The sequence below is a fragment of the Symphodus melops genome (assembly GCF_947650265.1).
Source record: "Symphodus melops genome assembly, chromosome: 20".
Classification (NCBI taxonomy): Eukaryota; Metazoa; Chordata; class Actinopteri; order Labriformes; family Labridae; genus Symphodus; species Symphodus melops.
The window spans coordinates 9,133,121-9,152,768 of NC_136710.1; the positions used below are offsets into that span (position 1 = coordinate 9,133,121).

The 19,648-nt window shown below is 40.2% G+C and overlaps 1 long non-coding RNA gene across 1 annotated transcript; it reads left to right on the forward strand.

Moving 5' to 3' along the window:
* Positions 1–9,752: 9,752 nt before the first annotated feature.
* Positions 9,753–10,869, forward strand: LOC306841753. The gene is made up of 4 exons (XR_013781579.1): positions 9,753–9,872; positions 9,993–10,057; positions 10,145–10,293; positions 10,383–10,869. It is a non-coding gene; the product is annotated as an uncharacterized lncRNA (long non-coding RNA).
* Positions 10,870–19,648: the final 8,779 nt, after the last annotated feature.

The following is a 19,648-nucleotide window of genomic DNA, read 5'->3' on the forward strand; positions in this document are numbered from 1 at the left end:
GGCTGTAGAAACGTAAACGGGATCGGGTTTAAGCTTTTCAGTACCGGTATTCGGCAAACATATTCTTTGCCAGAATTAGAATTGTAGCCTAATCAGATATTTAGCGCACCGTATAGAAACCTGTGTAGTAAGCACGTCTATTAAATGTAGATATTTGCACGGCCTAGGTCAAGCCGTGCAATAATTTCAAGTCTGTGTTTTTTTAAATAGGCCGTGCAAAAAGCCGTTTCGCAGCAGGCTATCTAAATCTTCAGACATAGATGTTTCAGACACAGGTGCCACCCACTGCAAGCCACGTCTCTCCTTTTCCCTCCGTCTCCCTCTCACACCCACACGCAAACACAATAACACACTGCACTGCATGCATTATAAATTATTTTTAATTAATTACAAATATCATTCAACATTTTCAATGAAACCAAAGTTAAACGTACGGTTTAAATCACTTTGATGGCAACAATTACACTGGCCAGCTGCTGTGAGTCGCGCTATAGCTGAATCTGAAATCCATCTCGCCAAGCAACACATGACACGTCAATGGTGCGGAAATAGCCTACAGTACCTGAAATTCAGTTTTTTGGTCATCTTCTAATCCGTAACCTGTAGTTCCCAAAATGGCATACTCATCATTATTTGTCTTAGCTTTGACGCACTGACAGCCTCAGCCCTGGCCCAAACTTTATTAAGTTGATAGTATACGTTTTCTTAGTGTAGTTTGTAAAATATCATTATTATCTTTTATTTCTTAAGGGCATCCACTGAAGTGGGGGTGGGGGCAGGGTGGCTTATTTGGGGGGGCATATCGCATACAGTTCAGCTTATTTCTTAATTTCACGAAATTTGGAGGTTTGTAAAGATCTTAATTCAGACACACACACACACACAATGGATGATCACTCAAATCAGAGACAGAGAAAGAAAGAGAGGTGTTCAAAGTGCCAGTTCCCTCAGTAGTCTCGGCCTATCGCAGCATAACTATGACCTGGTCTATACCAACGCCAGCCCTAACGATAAGATTTATCAGAAAGAAAAGTTTTAAGCCTATTCTTTAAGTACATGATTCCAGAGGAGCAGGGCCTGATAACTGAAGGCTCTACTTCCCATAGTACACCGAGAGACCATATAGGTACCGCGAGCAATCCTGCATTCTGGGTGTAATATTCTGGAAGGGTAGTGCGGCACAATTAACTCTTTAAAATAACCTGACCATTTAGATATTTGTAAGTGAGAAGAAGGATTTTAAATTATTTTCTAGCTTTTAAATGGTCTCTTTTCTTACTTTTAGTCAGTACATGAGCTGCATTGTTTTGGACTAGCTGAAGACAGACAGACAGACAAACAGACAGACAGACAGACAGACAGACAGACAGACAGACAATACACACCCGCATACATACCACATCCCCCTCCCCTCTGTATACAATAATCCCCCAAACAAGATTTAGCAGCCCCTATGTGACTAAGAGTACACATAATTACAAGTTAAACCTGTACAGTTAGCATTAGACTTAAACTTATATAGCATAATGTACATAACCTGTGAAGGAGAGAAAAACATGTGTGCTGTAAAGAGACCTGTAAACAGTTAAAGAGCCTTAGAAACAAAAAGTGCTGACCTTCTAGAAACTAGTTACATGACATGTACAGGTGTTTGAGGTAGTGCCAGAGGTGTGAGTACAGTCATTAAATAGTCAATGCAGACAGTTAGGGATGCAGATTAAGTGCAGATTGGGCCATTAAAATGCTCAGCAACATAAAGGAGCAGTGATTAGCATTAAGTGTCCACAACAAAAAGGTGAAACCAGGAGTGATTAGGGTGATTGTTATTAAAGTACCCAACTATTGAGGAGCAGATTAGCATTAAGTGTCAAAGACAATAGAGTGAAACTTGACCTAGTTAGGGTGATCATGTCAACCATTACAGATGTAGCATAACACAACAGTAGGATGAAACCAGACATGACTAGGGTGAGTATCATTAAAGTGACCAGTGCTCAGTAAGGTGACTATCAATATGCAGTGAAGTGTCCAACTGGAGGCTGACTCTGAGGTCAGCAGTGCAGATGAGGAGTGAGAAAAAAAAGTGAAAAATGAGTCCAGGGTTCACCGTGTGCTTCTTCCCTGCCGTGACAGTGAAGTGTTGTCCAGTCTTATGGCCAGGGGGACAAAAGAGTTCTTGAGTCTGTCTGTGGAGCACGACTGTGACAGCAGTCTGTCACTGAACATGCTCCTCTGCCCGGTGAAGGTGCTGTGCAGGGGGTGGTGTATGTTGTCCATGATGGAGAGCATTTTGTCCAGAGTAGACAACACAAGCTTTGATCCAGAGTCAGAGCTTATGTTGTCTTCAAGTTTTCAAGTGTTTAATGCTGCTACCTGTAAACATGCAAAACATATTCAAAGACAGACAGTGGGGTTATAACTTAAGAAGAAAAACTAAACTTGAAACAGCATTATGCTCAGACCAATTTTAAAAAATATGTGCATTTCCATTTGTGAGGTGGAGAATGATCTCACAGATGTTAATGGTGCCTGTTCTTTTTTTTTTTAAATAGCTCAATTAAAGTATTTTTGTTGTTGTTGAATTGTGCTTATTTTAATTTATTGGATTTTGCAGTTGTTAATTATGAAGAATGGGTGTAGGACTTGACAAGCCTAGGCTTCTTCCTATCCCTTTTCGAATGACAATGTGTATTAAAATTGGCTTTTTATTTCATAGAGATTTATTTATATTATATCATTTGTTTATTCATTTTCATCTATTTTTAATTGTTCAAAATTAAGAATAATGTGACAATGCATACAGGGACAGAACAGTAACAGCTGTGTGTTGGAAAGCTTTACTTTCAATGGTGCTGACCAAACTGATCAGTACTCAGTTGTACTGGAAACTGTCCCAGTCAAATGATTTGATAATTTTCTTAGACAGGTCTAGTGGATAAAATGTTTTCACATGGTTTTGCTCACAGCCAATCCTTGATGCCTTTTTTTTATGTAAAGCATCTTTACTACCATGACAGTTGGTCATGTGGGGAATTCTTGGAATTCCTAAATTACAATTCCCCAAAGTATCTTATGATACAGTTTTACACAAAGTCACTTAATACAACTTTAATAGATGAAATAGTTTCTTTATACAGATTGATTGTCCAAACAAATGCTCTCTAAAAATAACCAACTAACTAAAAATCATAGTGAAAAAAAGGTAGCAAAAAACATCCTGAGGGAGAGACCTGGCTCCCAGACAATTAAAGAACTCTCGAGTGAATAGTTCTTCTTCATGAAGATTAGTGTGTTTTAATTCAAAAAAAGATTTTTAATTTACAGTCAGCTTTACTAATAATCATTTTGTTGGTTAACAAATGTCACAAAACCATATTAATGCTCAGCAACAATAAGTTATCTTTAAAACATTTGCTGAAACTGAGAAGCTCTATTGGTAGTGTCACAAGCCAAAAAAACCAATGCAAATTTCAGAACTTGTAAAGGTGCTTCAGAGAAATTGGAGGTAACTTATGTTAAAGAGTATATTGCAGGTTAAAGACAAAACTTAACTAATCATAGGAAAATACGTTTACAATACTGTTTTTAAAGAAATTCAGAAATTAATAACCCACAGGGTCTCCTGGAGACGTTTTCGCACGTCTTTGCTGTTTACTTCCGCATTCGGCTGTGACGTAACATAAGGGAGTCCCGCTGAATCCCCATCTGTTAAACATTGAAAAATCATGGATCCGAGTGTCACTCCCGTCAATAAAGAGGAAGAAAGTATGTATTCCTTTACATATAATGGTTTGCTGGCTTATTATTATGAACCTGTTAGATGTGATAGAGAGCAGAAACAGGCAGGATTAGAGGAATAATGGCCTCAGGAGAGAAGTGAAGTGGTGTGAGGAGAGACCCGGGGCAGGCATCATGCTGAGTGACAGGTGTCAGCTCGCGATATATGGGCTAGTGCTGTGTTCACATCATATGTAAAGTTTGTAATCACATTCAATCAATTAAAAAACAATTTGTAGAAGGTGCAAGTGCCGATCATTCACCTTTACATTGTATGGGAGTTGCTCGTAAAAACGGCAAATCTGTACGTATTAACGTATTAAGGTGCCGTGCTGTGCGTGAGAGAGAGAGAGAGAGAGAGAGCGAGAGCGAGAGAGAGAACCCGATTACACAGCCTGTGCAAATGCAGCACTGTCTTTATTTTTTATACCTGATGCAGCCCAGTGCTCACGTTAAAAAATACAGTGTATGGTGCAGGATGCTCCTGATGTGAGTTCACAGCTCACGTCCACTGAGCGTAATCCACACAAACATGCACAACAGCGCACACACTCCACAGTTTAATGTGTGCTTTTGCACATATATTAGGGTACTACAAAAAGTTTAAAATGTTAATGGGACAGAGGACCTACAAACGTAAAGCTTGTGTTTTGGTTTGTTTCCAAACTCCATCTTTCCCCACTGCGCACACACACGCTATCTTGCAACAGAGTTGGATTTATTATAAATCGTGTGACTACATATATTAATACAGACTGTCCAGTGTCTATTACGCGCAAACTACAGAATATAACAGAGGATTCCAGCAGATCAAATCATTAAATGCTTGTCTGCGTATATACTATTTTATGTTAAACACCCAGAGATTTAAATCATTAAGAAGGAAACGCTTTTGCGCCTGATGCCGAAATATTCAACGTGTCTGTTCGATCGATTCTGAGGCTGTGGGAATAATTCACCAAAACACACTATGAATAATCAAGCCACTTACACTATGCACCCGAATGTGCGCCGCGGAAATGACAAACTATTGCAGTGAAGAGTGTGTGCTGCATGGAGGCATCCTGTCTGTTCTCACTCACCACGTATCATTACACCTCTTTAATCATGTGATGTTTTAGCGTGTATTTTGTGCTTTAATTCTTTTGTGCTGCCTTCTAAATGTTTGTTTGTAAAGTGTGTTATGCTCTCAGTGCAAGACAAGTTCCCCCAGGGGCAATAAAGGCTTCATTCATTCATTCATACGCATAAAGCCGATCAAAGCAGAGTAACAGAACACGACTCCCAAAGCGAGTTCTAAACAGCTACGCTAAAAACAGCCACTTTCTCCTCTAAATTACAGCACTTATGTGTTGAATAACATACAGAAAATTGATGTACTTATTCTAAAGCCCATATCAGACAACATTAAGTGTTAATGTACACTTTTTTTAAAACCTGCAATATGTTCTTTAAGTTCCACAAAAACAATTAATGTATTTCATCAGGTTAAATAGCCTACATTTTTCTATGTTTTCAGTCACTTTAAGTGCCAGAATAATTCTAAAGTAATGTAATGACAACGTATTCTGTTGGGTACTTGATTCTTTAAAAATTTTCATTTCATATCCATACAGTTTTTCTTTTTCATTTTCTTATGTGTAATGGATTTTTACATTTATGCTGACAATTCAAATAACATTTAAATGTTCAATTTGTTTAAACAGCTCATTTTTACTTTATAAGTTAAACTTTGCATTTCTTCCTCCTTAATAATCGCTTCAATAGGTGCTTTATTTGTTTGTCATAACTTACAGTCACACTTAAGGAACTTCCTCAAACATTTCAAGAAGAAACTTGTCTCAGAGAAAAAAGAAGGGTGTTTGCTATGGTACTGGGCCAATAAAATAACTGGCTGACAGTTGTCCCTCTCTATCCTGTAATTTGGTTACTGTCATTTCGGTCTTGCAACATTATTGAAAAATGACCCACACCTGAGTTACATCAGTAGCTTTTATTCAGTTCCAATATATAAAGACCTTTCTTCACCTAAAGAGTTAGACAATTGCAATAACACAACAGTCAACTTGGCTTACTGAAAAACAAATCATCTGATAGAAAAGGGTAATTTAAAGCATTTTATAGAAAATCTTTTGAGCTTTCAGCTAAGGTAAGTACATTTTCAATTTCTAATATTGACTTTGATTATACATTCTGTCTATCATAATATAGATCATTTAATGCAGATGTTGTTAGAGAGCATTTGGATGAAGGGCCATTCACAGTCGGCTGTGGCTCAGTTGGTAGAGTCGTCGCCCCTCAATCGGAAGGTTGAGGGTTCGAGCAACATGTCCTTGGGCAAGACACTTAACCCCAAATTGCTCCCCCTGCTGCGTCTGGGGCATATGAATGTGCGTGAATGGATAGATACTGGATGGGCCACATATCCAGCCCATCAGTGTGAATGGGTGTGAATGGGTAGGTGTGATGGGTAGGTGTAAAAGCGCTTTGAGTAGTCGGAAGACTAGAAAAGCGCTATACAAGCTCAAGTCCATTTACCATTCAACTCTTAACTCTATATTGCATCTGTCTTAAAATTTACGTTTTTGTAAATCTATATTTTTATTCTTTATAGTTTGTATGTATTTTTTTTTTTTAAATCTTTCTACTGTTAGTTTACACCCCCTCCCCCCAATTCTTCTGTATGTCCAGCACATGTTGAAAAATTGACAATAAAGAGGACTTTGTCAGTTCATGTGGCGTGCGTATTGACAGGCAGACTGCCTCAGCTTAATCATATAATGAAGAACCAGTACAAGGAAATTTGGACAAATATCAGAAGAAACTGTTCGGTGGAAGAGGACACTAGTGTTTCCATTTTTAAGGGGAAATAAGCCTCTTGGTGAAAATCAAAGATGTATCGTTTATTTGTCTGAAATCTTAGAAAACATTTTATATAATTCTTAAGATTCATTTTTTCCAAAACTTATAAATGTTAGTGCAGTATTGTAGGAGTATTTTGTAAGAACTTCATTACACATTTTGCAATTAAAAGGTTTTTTGAAAGTATTAATAATGTATTCAGGTTAAACTATGTGCCTCATAGTATTATACTAATACTGTACCATAATGATCAAAGCAGAAAAAAAGTACTGTTTTTTTTTTTTTGTATTTATTATTATTCATGCATTATATTGTCACTGAGATACAAACATTACATTATGAGAGAAACACATTAGGATGTAGCTATTTTTCTGATATATATTTTTTTGTACTTCATCTAAATATCGCAAATCTTAATTTTTTTGCAATTGTAAACTTAATTTTATTAATTTTTATTGTTACTTTGCTGTTTTTATCTGACCTTGAGTGTTTTGAAAGGTGCCTTTAGATAAAATGCATTATTATTTTTTACAGACTGAATAAAATAAAGATGACGATGAGACAGATAACATCACTTTCCTAGATTCTGTTGGGTAAGCTGATAGATACTGTAAGGACTCAAATTGGTTCTTTTCAACTGAAGAGAACCAGCCACATTTCTAGAATCTAAATTTTTTTGACATTGATGTAATAATATTAAATTAATTTGTGAAATTCAAATTTCAACAGCTATTGCAAACTCAGCAGCTCAAAATGTGACCACAACTGCAGCACCAACAACTGTCGCACCCACCACTGCAGCACCTACAACTGCAGCACCTACCACTACCGCGCATAATACTGCAGCACCCACCACTGCAGCCCCCACAGCTGCAGGACCTACCACTGCAGCACCTACAGCTACAGCACCCACCACTGCAGCACCTACCACTGCAGCGCCCACCACTGCTGCAGTACCTCCAACTGTCGCACCCACCACCGCTGCTCCTACAACTGCAGCACCTACCACTACCGCGCATAATACTGCAGCACCCTCTACTGTAGCCCCCACAACTGCAGCACCTACCACTACCGCGCTGACCACTGTAGCCCCCACCACTGCAGCACCTACAACTGTTGCACCCACCACTGCAGCACCTACAACTGTAGCAGCCACAACTGCAGCACAAACAACAGCTGCACCTACAACTGTAGCACCGACCACTGCAGCACCTACAACTGTAGCACCCACCACTGCAGCACCTACAACTACAGCGCCCACCACCGCTGCAGCACCTACAACTGTCACACCCACCACCGCTGCAGCTACAACTGCAGCTACAACTGCAGCACCCACCACTACCGCGCTTACTACTGCAGCACCCACCACTGCAGCCCCCACAACTGCAGCACCTACCACTGCAGTGCCCACCACCGCTACACCCACCACTGCAGCACCTACAACTTTAGCAGCCACAACTGCAGCACAAACAACAGCTGCACCTACCACTGCAGCACCTACAACTACAGCACCCACAACTGCAGCACCTACAACTACAGCAGCCACAACTGCAGCACAAACAACAGCTGCACCTACAACTCTAGCACCCACCACTGCAGCACCTACAACTACTGCAGTGCCCACCACCGTTGCACCCACCACTGCAGCACCTACAACTGTAGCAGCCACAACTGCAGCACCCACCACTGCTGCACCCACCACTGCAGCCCCCACAACTGCAGCACCTACCACTGCAGTGCCCACCACCGCTGCACCCACCACTGCAGCACCTACAACTGTAGCAGCCACAACTGCAGCACAAACAACAGCTGCACCTACCACTGCAGAACCTACAACTACAGCACCCACAACTGCAGCACCTACAACTACAGCAGCCACAACTGCAGCACCCACCACTGCTGCACCCACCGCTGCAGCACCTACAACTGTAGCCCCCACAACTGCAGCACCTGCCACTGCAGTGCCCACCACCGCTGCACCCACCACTGCAGCACCTACAACTGTAGCACCTCCTACTGCAGTGCTGACAACTGTAGCCCCCACAACTGCAGCACCTACCACTGCAGTGCCCACCACCGCTGCGCCCACCATTGCAGCACCTACAACTGTTGCACCCACCACTGCAGCACCTACAACTGTAGCAGCCACAACTGCAGCACAAACAAAAGCTGCACCTACCACTGCAGCACCTACAACTACAGCAGCCACAACTGCAGCACCTACAACTGCAGTGCCCACCACCACTGCACCCACAACTGTAGCAGCTACAACTACAGCACCTACCACTGCTGCACCTACAACTATAGCCCCCACAACTGTAGCAGCCACCACTACAGCACTGACAACTGCAACACTCACCACTGTAGCACTTACCACTGCTGCCCCCACTACTGCAGTACCGACAACTGCAACACCCACCACTACAGTACCCACCACTGCAGCACCTACCACTACCGCACTTACAACTGCAGCCCTCACCACTGCTGCACCCACAACTGTAGCACCTACAACTACAGCACCTACCACTGCTGCACCTACAACTATAGCCCCCACAACTGAAGCAGCCACCACTGCAGCACTGACAACTGCAACACTCACCACTGTAGCACCAACCATTGGAGCACCTACCACTGCTGCCCCCACAACTGCAGTACCGACAACTGCAACACCCACTACTACAGTACCCACCACTGCAGCCCCCACAACTGCAGCACCTACCACTGCAACACCGGCAACTGCAGCCCTCACCACTGCAGCCCCTACCACTGTAGCACCTGCAACTGCAGCACCCACATCTGCAGCAACTACATCTGCTGCACCTACAACTGTAGCACCCACAACTGTAGCAGCCACCACTGTAGCACCGACCACTGTAGCACCCACTACTGCAGCACCTACCACTGCTGCCCCCACTACTGCAGTACCCACAACTGCAGCACCTACCACTGCAGCACTGACAACTGTAGCAGCCACCACTGCAGCATTGACAACTGTAGCAGCAACCACTGCAGCACTGACAACTGCAGCACCCACCACTGCAGCACCCACCACTGCAGTACCGACAACTGCAGCACCCACCACTGCTGCCCCCACTACTGCAGTACCTACAACTGCAGCACCAACTACTTCAGTAAATTTGACTTTCAGATCTACTCAGTCCACCTTTACAAATGATTTGTTGGATAATACATCACAAGCTTTTCAGAGTCGATCTAGACTGATTACATCACAGGTACGTCTCAGGCATCACAATTAAAATCTTCAGTACTCAAGAAACTAGATTGTCCCCATTGTTGAAAATGATTTGATTTGCTATGGCAATCAATATATGCATTTTTATTTCTTTCTGCAGCTTGAACTTCCGTATCGAAGGGCATTCCCATCCACATTTAGGTTCTTGAGAGTGCGAGGCTTCAGGTACTGTCTTGATTGAACAAGTTTCAATTTAAGAGTATTTGCTTAATCTTGTATGTCAAATTATGTTATTTTCTTCTCCCTTTACAGAAATGGATCCGTTATCAATGACGTTAGCCTTGCATTTAATAGCATGTCTGTTCCTAATGCCACTCAGATTGGGCAAGTTTTAATCATAGCATCTCCAAATATCAGTGGTTTTGACATTGAAACAAGCTCTATCACTGTCGATGGCCAATGTAAGCAATACTCAGATCAAACTTATCAAAATATATAGATATTCACTGCTGTATATTTGGCTAACGTTTTATTTTCTCCTAGTTTACAGCTTCAGGTGGAATAAGTCACAAGATCAGTCTCATCACTGCAGTCTGCCTGGTAGTGATTTCACGTTTACTGTCAAACCAGCAATAGTTTCAGCACTGATTTTCCATCTAGATTACAATGTGACATGACTGCCATTACTGGTATGAAAACAAAGTTTTAGTTGTTATGTCTAACATTCATCACTTTTTTACTTAAGATGAGCTAAGTTTTTAATTGAACTTTCACAAGCACTTTTATTATAATAAATTGGGTATGTCTTTTGAATCTGAAAATGTATGTTAGGGATAGTCTAAGATCCTGGGCCATAAAGAATTAACTACTCTACTGGTCTACTGAATCATTACTATAATTTTCAGCGAAACAATATAACACTGTCTGTAAAACTCTGGGAATATCAGAAAACGGTGCCATATGATACAAGGTATTTGCTCTTTGAAAACATTTACCCTAATAACTTGCTCTAATGTTGTCTTCTTTATTGTTGTCTAAAAAAACAGCAAAAGCACTATGATACAAAAAAGAAACAGTCAACAAATCATTTTGAAACATGTTGATTATGAAATTGTTATTTATTCATAGCTTTATTTTCTAAACGAGATCCTGTAAAGTCATTTCAAATCAAAAATAGGTCTTTTTGAAATGAGTAAGTAAAGATGGACCAAAATGCTAACAGAAGAGCATAATGTAAAGGACTCGAGCACCTTACATTAGATGAAGGAACATGTGCATCTTGGAAAGAGTTATCTCCCAAAACAATTGATGAATTGAGTTTTATCATGGATGATTGAAAACTTGATACACTGTACATGTCAACAAAATGCACTGTTAAATTTTTTATTTTTTTTTACAAACTATTTATTAAAGCTGATTTATGTGAGACTTGTATGTTGTATGTATTTTAAATTTATTTTTTAAAAACAGTCCATTTATATACAAACATTTTAAAACATCTGAAAAATCTTTCAGGTCTTCTATGTTTCTCCAAAAAAATAACATAACATTAGTAAAGTAAGTGCCATAAATTATTTTGCCATTAATCTCTGTGTAAGATAGTTAATGACTAAAATGTCTAGCAGGCCTATATTCAATAGGGATTGTTGGTAACGCCATTGGCAAAAATGGAAAATATTACTAGATATTTGCAGCTGTAGCAGAAAATTATTTCCTTGTATACGCTGTTGATTATAATTACAGGAAATGAAAGGTTGTGCAATTTTATGTACATTTACTGACACCTACTGGTTGAATTGTGCGTTGCGCTGAGTGGCCAGCATGCGTTGTTCACGTTTAATGAAGTAACTGAGGGTCTTTTTCAAATCGTCCACTACACCCTAGCCCTACCCACTACCCCTCCGTTTCCGCGTCCACGCGGAGGGCCCGCCATATTAAGTCCGTCTCAAACCACTTAGCGGGGAGTGGTAGTGGGCCATAAAACCCTCCACCAGCGAGTCTGCACCGATGACCACTTGATGATCACGTGTAACGCCTATTGCGTCCGCTAGTCACGGAAGGAGTGACCTGTACAAAAGTAAGTTCCGTGTGTAAGTGTTTGAACAAACCAAAACACTGCTCCAACTAAGATGGACATTTAATATCATCATACAGACGTTAACAACTTCACATGTTTATTGTTTTAAAGTATCAAATAAAAGCCTCCTCTTCTTTTCTTCCTTCTGTTGACGTGTTTATTTCATTGTGTTTTATATTTAAAGGGACTGTTGCAAAAACTAAAGAATATTAAATGATGTTGCAGACAACTTCTCACTGTTATTTATTTATCATTGTTTTACTTTTGATTTCTTTGTAAAACTTAATTTAGGCTAAAACAAAAAAAATAAACGTTTTGCTGCTGTTATGTTCATTTATAGTCTCCTTGTCTGTGCTTTCATTGAAGACAACCTGTTCTTTGATATTATAATAAATTAACTAAACATTACATTATGAATTACAATAAAGAATATGGGCTCCATCTGATCGTTTTGCTATAAGTGTACGCTAATATAAATTTACTAGAGAAAAATAATCGACAATAACTTTTACAGAATGTATTACGTACATTAATAATAAGCCGTTCCCCCAGGATGCCGCTGAGTAACCATGGTAACACACACTTCCTGTTTCCACCTGAGAGAGTGAAGTTTGTCCCAAAGCCTGCTGCTGTATTTCTACCCTCCACCTGGATGGAGGGGACTTCATTCAGCTGTGAGTGTGACTTCTGACGGAGGGGGAGTGTGTAGGGGTTGGTTTGGAAAAGGCCCTAAGTGTGCTGTGTTATAGGATATAGGAGACTCGTCTGTGAAGAATGTTAAAAGGTTGGAAATACTAAACAGTTCTGGTCAGAAGGCGCACACACGGTATGCAATTGTATTTTTATTTGTAAAGGACATTTTTGTTTTGTGTTTAGTCCGATTATTTTTGCTCTTAAATGCGTGCGTCTTCATTTTTAATTTTTCACGGTGTTTGCTGACAAAAGGAAAATAATAAATATTGGTCAAACATCAGTTGGATTGTGGAAGTCTGCACCAGAAGAAGAAGAAACTTTGGGAACGGTAATATTATTAGATATTTGCAAAGTCAGTGGGCATTGTTATGTATATAGGTGTGGATACAGCCAGAGCAGGTGACATCGCATCTAATTTAAAGTTGCTGACAAAGAGTAAACGTACAATTTATACTGTAATGAATATTGGGTTAAAAAGATACTAGCAGGAGATTACTGCGAGTCAGAGCCTTCGAATAATCACATAATGCAGCTTTACACAGTATAATGATCATTATTTAACTTAAGGAATATAGAATCCATAAAAATGGGGTCGGATGACTACAGAGGAGCAGCTGGTAACCTATGTGGACAGAGAAAAGGGCTCACGTTACCCACTGCACACAGGGCTAGACTTTTAGCTTAAGGTACGCTAATATAACACAGCACGCTACACCCTCTACTGGAGGCATATCACCATTTGCCACAACACATGTTTACCCTTTACTGCACTGCGCACATGAATGCCACACGGAGGAGAGACCCTTCAGCTGCCCCAACAGGCTACGTTAAAGTACCCGCTGTGCCGAGCTCACCCCACACTAAATAAACACTATTAAACACATTCGCCTCCCGTTTGTTTGCAAATGTGACATTTAAAAACAAACGCACATGCCAGGGGTTGACAAAGGCTAAAGAACATTTCCATTTAAACATACAGTAGGCTACTCCGTGCGCGCTGCGGTCGGTGAGAGCCGCGCACTATACTGCAACTCTCGTCAATTAGTGTTCACACAATAGGCGCAGCGGTCCTGAGCGTGCCACCACCAGGTGGCGCAGATGGGCCACGGTGCACACAGAGATTGAATGAGGCTTAAAACAGAGTAGAAGATAGGGGAGGATAGAAATGTAAGGATTAACTTCACACAATTAAAATAGATTCAAGATTCTTCAGGGCTTTGGGGTTCTCAGAGTGATGACTGGTTTTCATGTACTGCTGGAGGTCATTAAAGGCAGGGTTGGTCATTTTCGAAAACTAGCATGATTTTGAAAGTAGCATCCTCTCCGTTCTCTTTATTCTTGTCAATGTTTGAAAGCAGGTTTTCTGTTCACAAATGTACTTTTATGGATATTAAATTAACTAAAAATATAAAAAGGTAATAACTGTGGTATCGTTTTAGTTCTGAGTTGTAGAAATCATACAAAAGCAAATCTTTGCAAAAATAAATTTAAAATTTTCAGAATTTTACTTTGAATATATATTCAATTACATTTTTCCAAACAACCACAGTAGAGAGACAGTTCTAAAACAGGTGTCTTGATGCTTTGCTAACAGGTCCACAAAAAGAACAAGTAAAATGCAGTTAGGAAATTTCTTTCCAGGTAGTGGATCACTTAAAGGAGAGTAGCAATGAAATTGTTTCTGGAATAGTGATCTTACCTTCTTGTTCCTGGTTGAAGGAACACGTTATCCTACTGTGTTTTCCTTCAATAAAAATGAGCAGGGGGACATACAAAGTTCAGTGTAACTTTTGAACAACATCATTATACCTTTGGGAATAGTATACACTACAATATAAAATGAGCACAAAAAGTAGACCACCAAACTTAGAAAAAAGACCCCTTGAGTTAATTATTATTACAGAATTTCTTATATATGGAGTGTCGTTTCTCCAAACAATTAGTTTCGGCTCATAGGACTTGTTGTAAATATCCCTAGTAATCAGTACTTCCTGGATTTGGGTGGGAAAAGGAGAGTAGGAGAAAGAAGGTGGTCAGTGAGGTGTCGCTGTTTATTGACGGCTGATACTGCTGGCTTGAAATTAGTCCACTCAAGAAGTTCAGATTGAAGATTAAAAGTCGGTTCCATTTAATTTTAACTGTAGTTCTGAGTAGAGCTCAAAACACAGTACACAGGAGGTGAAGGGAAGAGGGGAGAAGTAAAAAGAAAAGAGGAGGAGGTGAAAGAATCCTGGATTTAAGTGAGGAGAGGGGTAATAGCGTCATCAGGGTCATCAGGTGGGCAACCTCCTTCACCGGTGTTTCGTTGATAGGCCCACGACACCTCCAGAGGGCTCAACGGCAACACCTGGCATCCCAGGTGAGCCCCCCCTTCTTCTTTTACCTCTCTTTACTGTTCTTTGTAGCCCAGTTGGTGTCATTTCTTTTTAGCTGAATCCACCTGCTGCTTTGCTTTGCTCTCTCTGACAATGATCTAATGGCTTTCCTGAGGGCCTGTCTCCCAACTCCAATCCCCTTCACGAGCTTGGATGTGGCCACAAATCCTGTGCACCCAACCTCTACCGGGAGCACCTGTGTATGCCAGTCTTGTTGTTGTGCCTCAAAAGCTAAATCAGTGTACTTCAAGTTTTTCTTTCATACGCTTCACTCACTGTAACCTCCCACGGTACAGTTAACTTCACGATGAACAGGAATTTCTGTGAGATTGTGGTCTCTGAGATTGACCACAAAAAATGATCTGGCCTAAGAATGGTGTTCAATATCTCAGGTGGAAACTTGAGTCGCTGATCAAGATCAACCTGCATCTTTCAGTGCCTTGCGGCATCTCAGAGGGTGCTATCCTCTCTTGCTGCAGGTTAAACTGGGCACTGTCCTGCCCTCACAAAGGGGGTAGTGGATGGATGTCTGGATGTTGGGTGAGGGAGGGCATTGGTGGTGGGTTGACTTCCTTCCAGAATGATTGCCAATTGCTGTAAGACTAAGTTATGCCTCTAGGTGTCACGCCCTTGGGAAAACAACACATTTAAAAGGCTATCCTATCAATAGACTTACACGGACAAATAAACATTCAGGGCAAGAGCAGCATACGTCAATCTGGAAACACCTACTTTTGTTAATAAAGTTCTTCCTCCTCAAGTCAGTTCTCTCAGAAGCCACGTATGGAATTGTGTTTTAGCTTGATCAACAATAGGTCTAAAGTTCAAACTGCAACAATACTTTGAATTGTTTGTTTTTGTAATATCTAAATATGTTACTTGGGATTTTACATGAAGCGCAAATCTGTGCGTTTACATCTAGTCTAGGGTAGTAGCTTACATTTATCTATTTTTAAATTCAGTCCTGATGCTGCAGAAAATGCTTTAATAAGCTAAACGGAAACTGGAATTTGGTCTGAATCCTTTAAAAACTGTGCAGTATCATAAGCCACCTGCTTATGGTCATTTGTCTGCCAGCAAGAGAAATCCCTTGGATGTTACTTTTTCAGAATGAATGTGGAAAGGAGTTGGGCTGCAAGCAAACACACGTCGGGAAAAACAGGGCAACATTGACAAACTCAGAGACAATTTAAAGCGAGGTGGAGTACCATATTTAAGACTGATTGAATAACTACTGATGTATCGTGTAACTTTGCAGAAGTAGTTACAAAAACCAAATCTATGAAGTGAATGATAAATAAATGTGTGTTCGAGGGAGTCGAATAAAAGTCTAAAAACAAAATAAAACTAATTTGACATAATTAGCAATATGTCTGTTTGACATAAACTGATTTGTCGATTATAGAGGATAAAGATTTCTTAATCCTTTAGCAAGTATAAGAACTAGTATCTTGTAATCATTGATTAGCGAACAGTTATAGATCAAAAGCAAATCTTTTGGGGGTTTTAGAATTAGAGTAATAAGTCCTTGTTTTAGTGTGGTGGTACTATTTCCTGTTCGATACTTAATAAAAATACATAAAGATAAAGGGTGCCAGATATTTTTGAGAATTTCTCATAGAGCTCTGCTCTAAGTCCGTCATTACCCAGAGAGGATTTTACCGTTTTTAAGGTTCAGAATGGCATCCAACATTTCCTCAGAAGTTATACTGCGGTCACAGTGTGTTCGATCATTTTCAGAAATTATTTTAAGACTTTTGATACAAGTGTTTGTCTCAGTGTTTGCTGTAAAAATCGGAAGAAAATGAGGCAATCATTGTTTTTTCCCCCAGTATCGAATACTTTAGTTTGATTTTTCTAAACAAAAGAAATTACAAGATCATTGCTTTCCTTCTTCCATCCACTTTGTTCTTGACCTCACAAAATCCCCTTGGGCTTTCTCAATATACTATTGATGTCATCAAATTTGTTCTGGCATTCACTGAGTTGTAGTGGCTTTTCCTCTGTAAGATGACCATTATTTTTGTTAGATAAAAATGCAATGTGAGACATGAGTCTGTCTTCTTCAATTCTTTGAGTTTTCCAATATCAAGTTTTAGAAACTCCACATATTTCCAATGAGCCTCCTCCCAACAAGTCTTAATTAAATAGGTAATATCTTTTCTCACAGTTTCATGTAAGATAAGAGTAATATCAAGTTTCCAAGTAATTCGCTTATGGTCAAAAAGGGAACTGTCTTGATATCAATGCATTATCTGGTTATAGTTTTCGTGAGACAAGCCAGCAATCAATTCTGGACTGTTTGGAAAGTTCTTTGGAGTTCCAAGTATATGATCTTTGCGTAGGGAAATTTTCTCTCTGACAAGGGTCAATCTTAATAAAGGTCATGTTTTGTATTTTTACATGATTATGTTGTGTTTTTGTATTCACCGCTGTCTATTTCTTTCAGATCCTCCTCTTGTTCCAGCCCTGCGTGTCAGCCCTGCCCTGACTACCCTCACCATTTTTAATTTCAATAAAGTATCTATCTATCTGCGTCTTGTTCCCTGATTGGCTGTGTATTTAATCCCTGTGTGTCCCTCCTTGTGTTGCCAGTTCATAGTTTTTTCCTCATGATCATTAGTCCCAGCGTTTTTTGTATTAACCTCTTGTGAATGATTTTTTTTGACTGTGCTTTTGCCTGCTCCTCTGGATTTGTCACCTCTCTGCCTACTCGTGTATCGACCCTCAGATTGTATTAAAGGAGTGTCTTTTGAACGCTACCTTGGAGTCACTCTCCATGCTTAAAAAACACTACATTTTTGGATTCAGTCTTTTAACTCACTTTATTGTGGTTAAGTGAGTTGCAGTTTTTCAGTGGAAATCTATTAAAGTTATCATCCCAATTAAAGTCACCCCCAAAAATCTGAAATGAAATGCCATCAGAAATGCATCAGGATACTTATTTAACCAGAATTGTGTTTTCTCATCAAGAGTATACAAGAAAAAGTATTTTCAGAGCTCGAAGTGGAACCATAAATGTTTTTTTTTTTTTTTTTTGAGAAATAGAGAGTACATATGATAAATTACCCATGGATCACTGTAATAATCAATAATTTTATCAGAAAATTGTCTTTCAGAAAAGAGACCCCAGCTGATCTCTCAGAGCAATGTGCCCCCCAGAACGCATTGCCCCATTGAGCTTTCCAAAAGGGGCAAATCTTCTTTAGTTCTATGTCACTTTATTGATGTAGAGTTTGAAGTCAAGCTCCACTAAGAGATCACATTACTGCATGTCTTTATCTGTAAATCTCAGTTACTCACCATATATTGAGCTCCTGAGGGTTAGGGCGAGGTTCCTCAGGGTCATTGGTGGACGGCCTACCTGAACAACAAAGGAACTCGTTACAGATGTGAAAGTAATTGAAAAGACTTAAGAGAACGGTAAACAAGTGAAATGCTTGATGCCGAATGGGAGATACTGCTTATGACTCACTAGCTGTGATGTCTGGCAGTGAAATGATCGACTGTAAAACCGAATTATTAAATCTTATGTCAAGATCCGGGGTAGAAAACAGGAGAAGGAGGACCCAAGTGCAGAAAAAAAAGGTTTATTAAACAAAAAAGGCAAAAACCAAAACTTACTTAAATAACAGAAATCCAAAAACCATGAGGCGAAACACAGGGAGCAGGGAGATCAAGCAACAGGTCACGACAACAGACAAAAAAAGCCATAAGACAATGATCCGACAAGAGGGTAAGCAAACACAGAGACTATATAGACAAGGGTAATCAGACACAGGTGAGACTAATCAGACAGGTGAGGACAATCAGGGTAATCAAGACAGGAGGGAAACACAGAGAGGCAGGAAACCAGACAACACTGAAAACTACAAGGTAAAACATGGAACACAAGGAACTAAAGGATGTAAGAAAACAGAATCACAGGGAGAAGACATTACTGAATAAAACTGGAAACACTAAAGACTAAACAAGTAAATACCAAGAATCATTAACACAAGTAACACAGGAAACAATATTACAGATAACGGAGAAGGACACAAAGAAACACAGGAAACACTGAAGACTAGTGTTGGGTCCAGCCAGGATGACAAAGTTCAGGCTGTGTCCCTTTGGAGAACCATGACAAAAGACTCTTTATCCCAGCAGACCTTGCAGGTACTCCCAGAATGCTTTGCCACACCTAAGTAAGTAGTAAGTAAGTAAATTTATTTATATAGCACTTTTCGCAGGCAGGGGCCACAAAGTGCTTCACAAACAGGGTTAAAACATCACAAGCAATATACAGACAGCACAAAGATCATAGCAGCCCTAAAAGAGACTAATTAAAAGCCTGGACAAATAAAAACATCTTCAGTTGACTCTTGAAAGTGTCAACTGAATCAATTGAGCGCAAGGATGATGGAAGTTCATTCCAGAGGCTCGGAGCAACGACCTGGAACGACCGGTCACCTCTAGTGCGAAAATGAGCTTGAGGGACCTTCATCAGGTTCTGATCCATAGACCTCAGCGCTCGCATAGGGGCGTAAGGCTGGATCAGCTCACTAAGGTAAGAGGGAGCCTGACCATGTAGGGCTCTGAAGGCCAGAACCAGGATTTTAAACCTGAACCTAAAGGACACTGGCAGCCAGTGAAGGTCTTTCAGAACAGGGGATATGTGGGTCCTCCTAT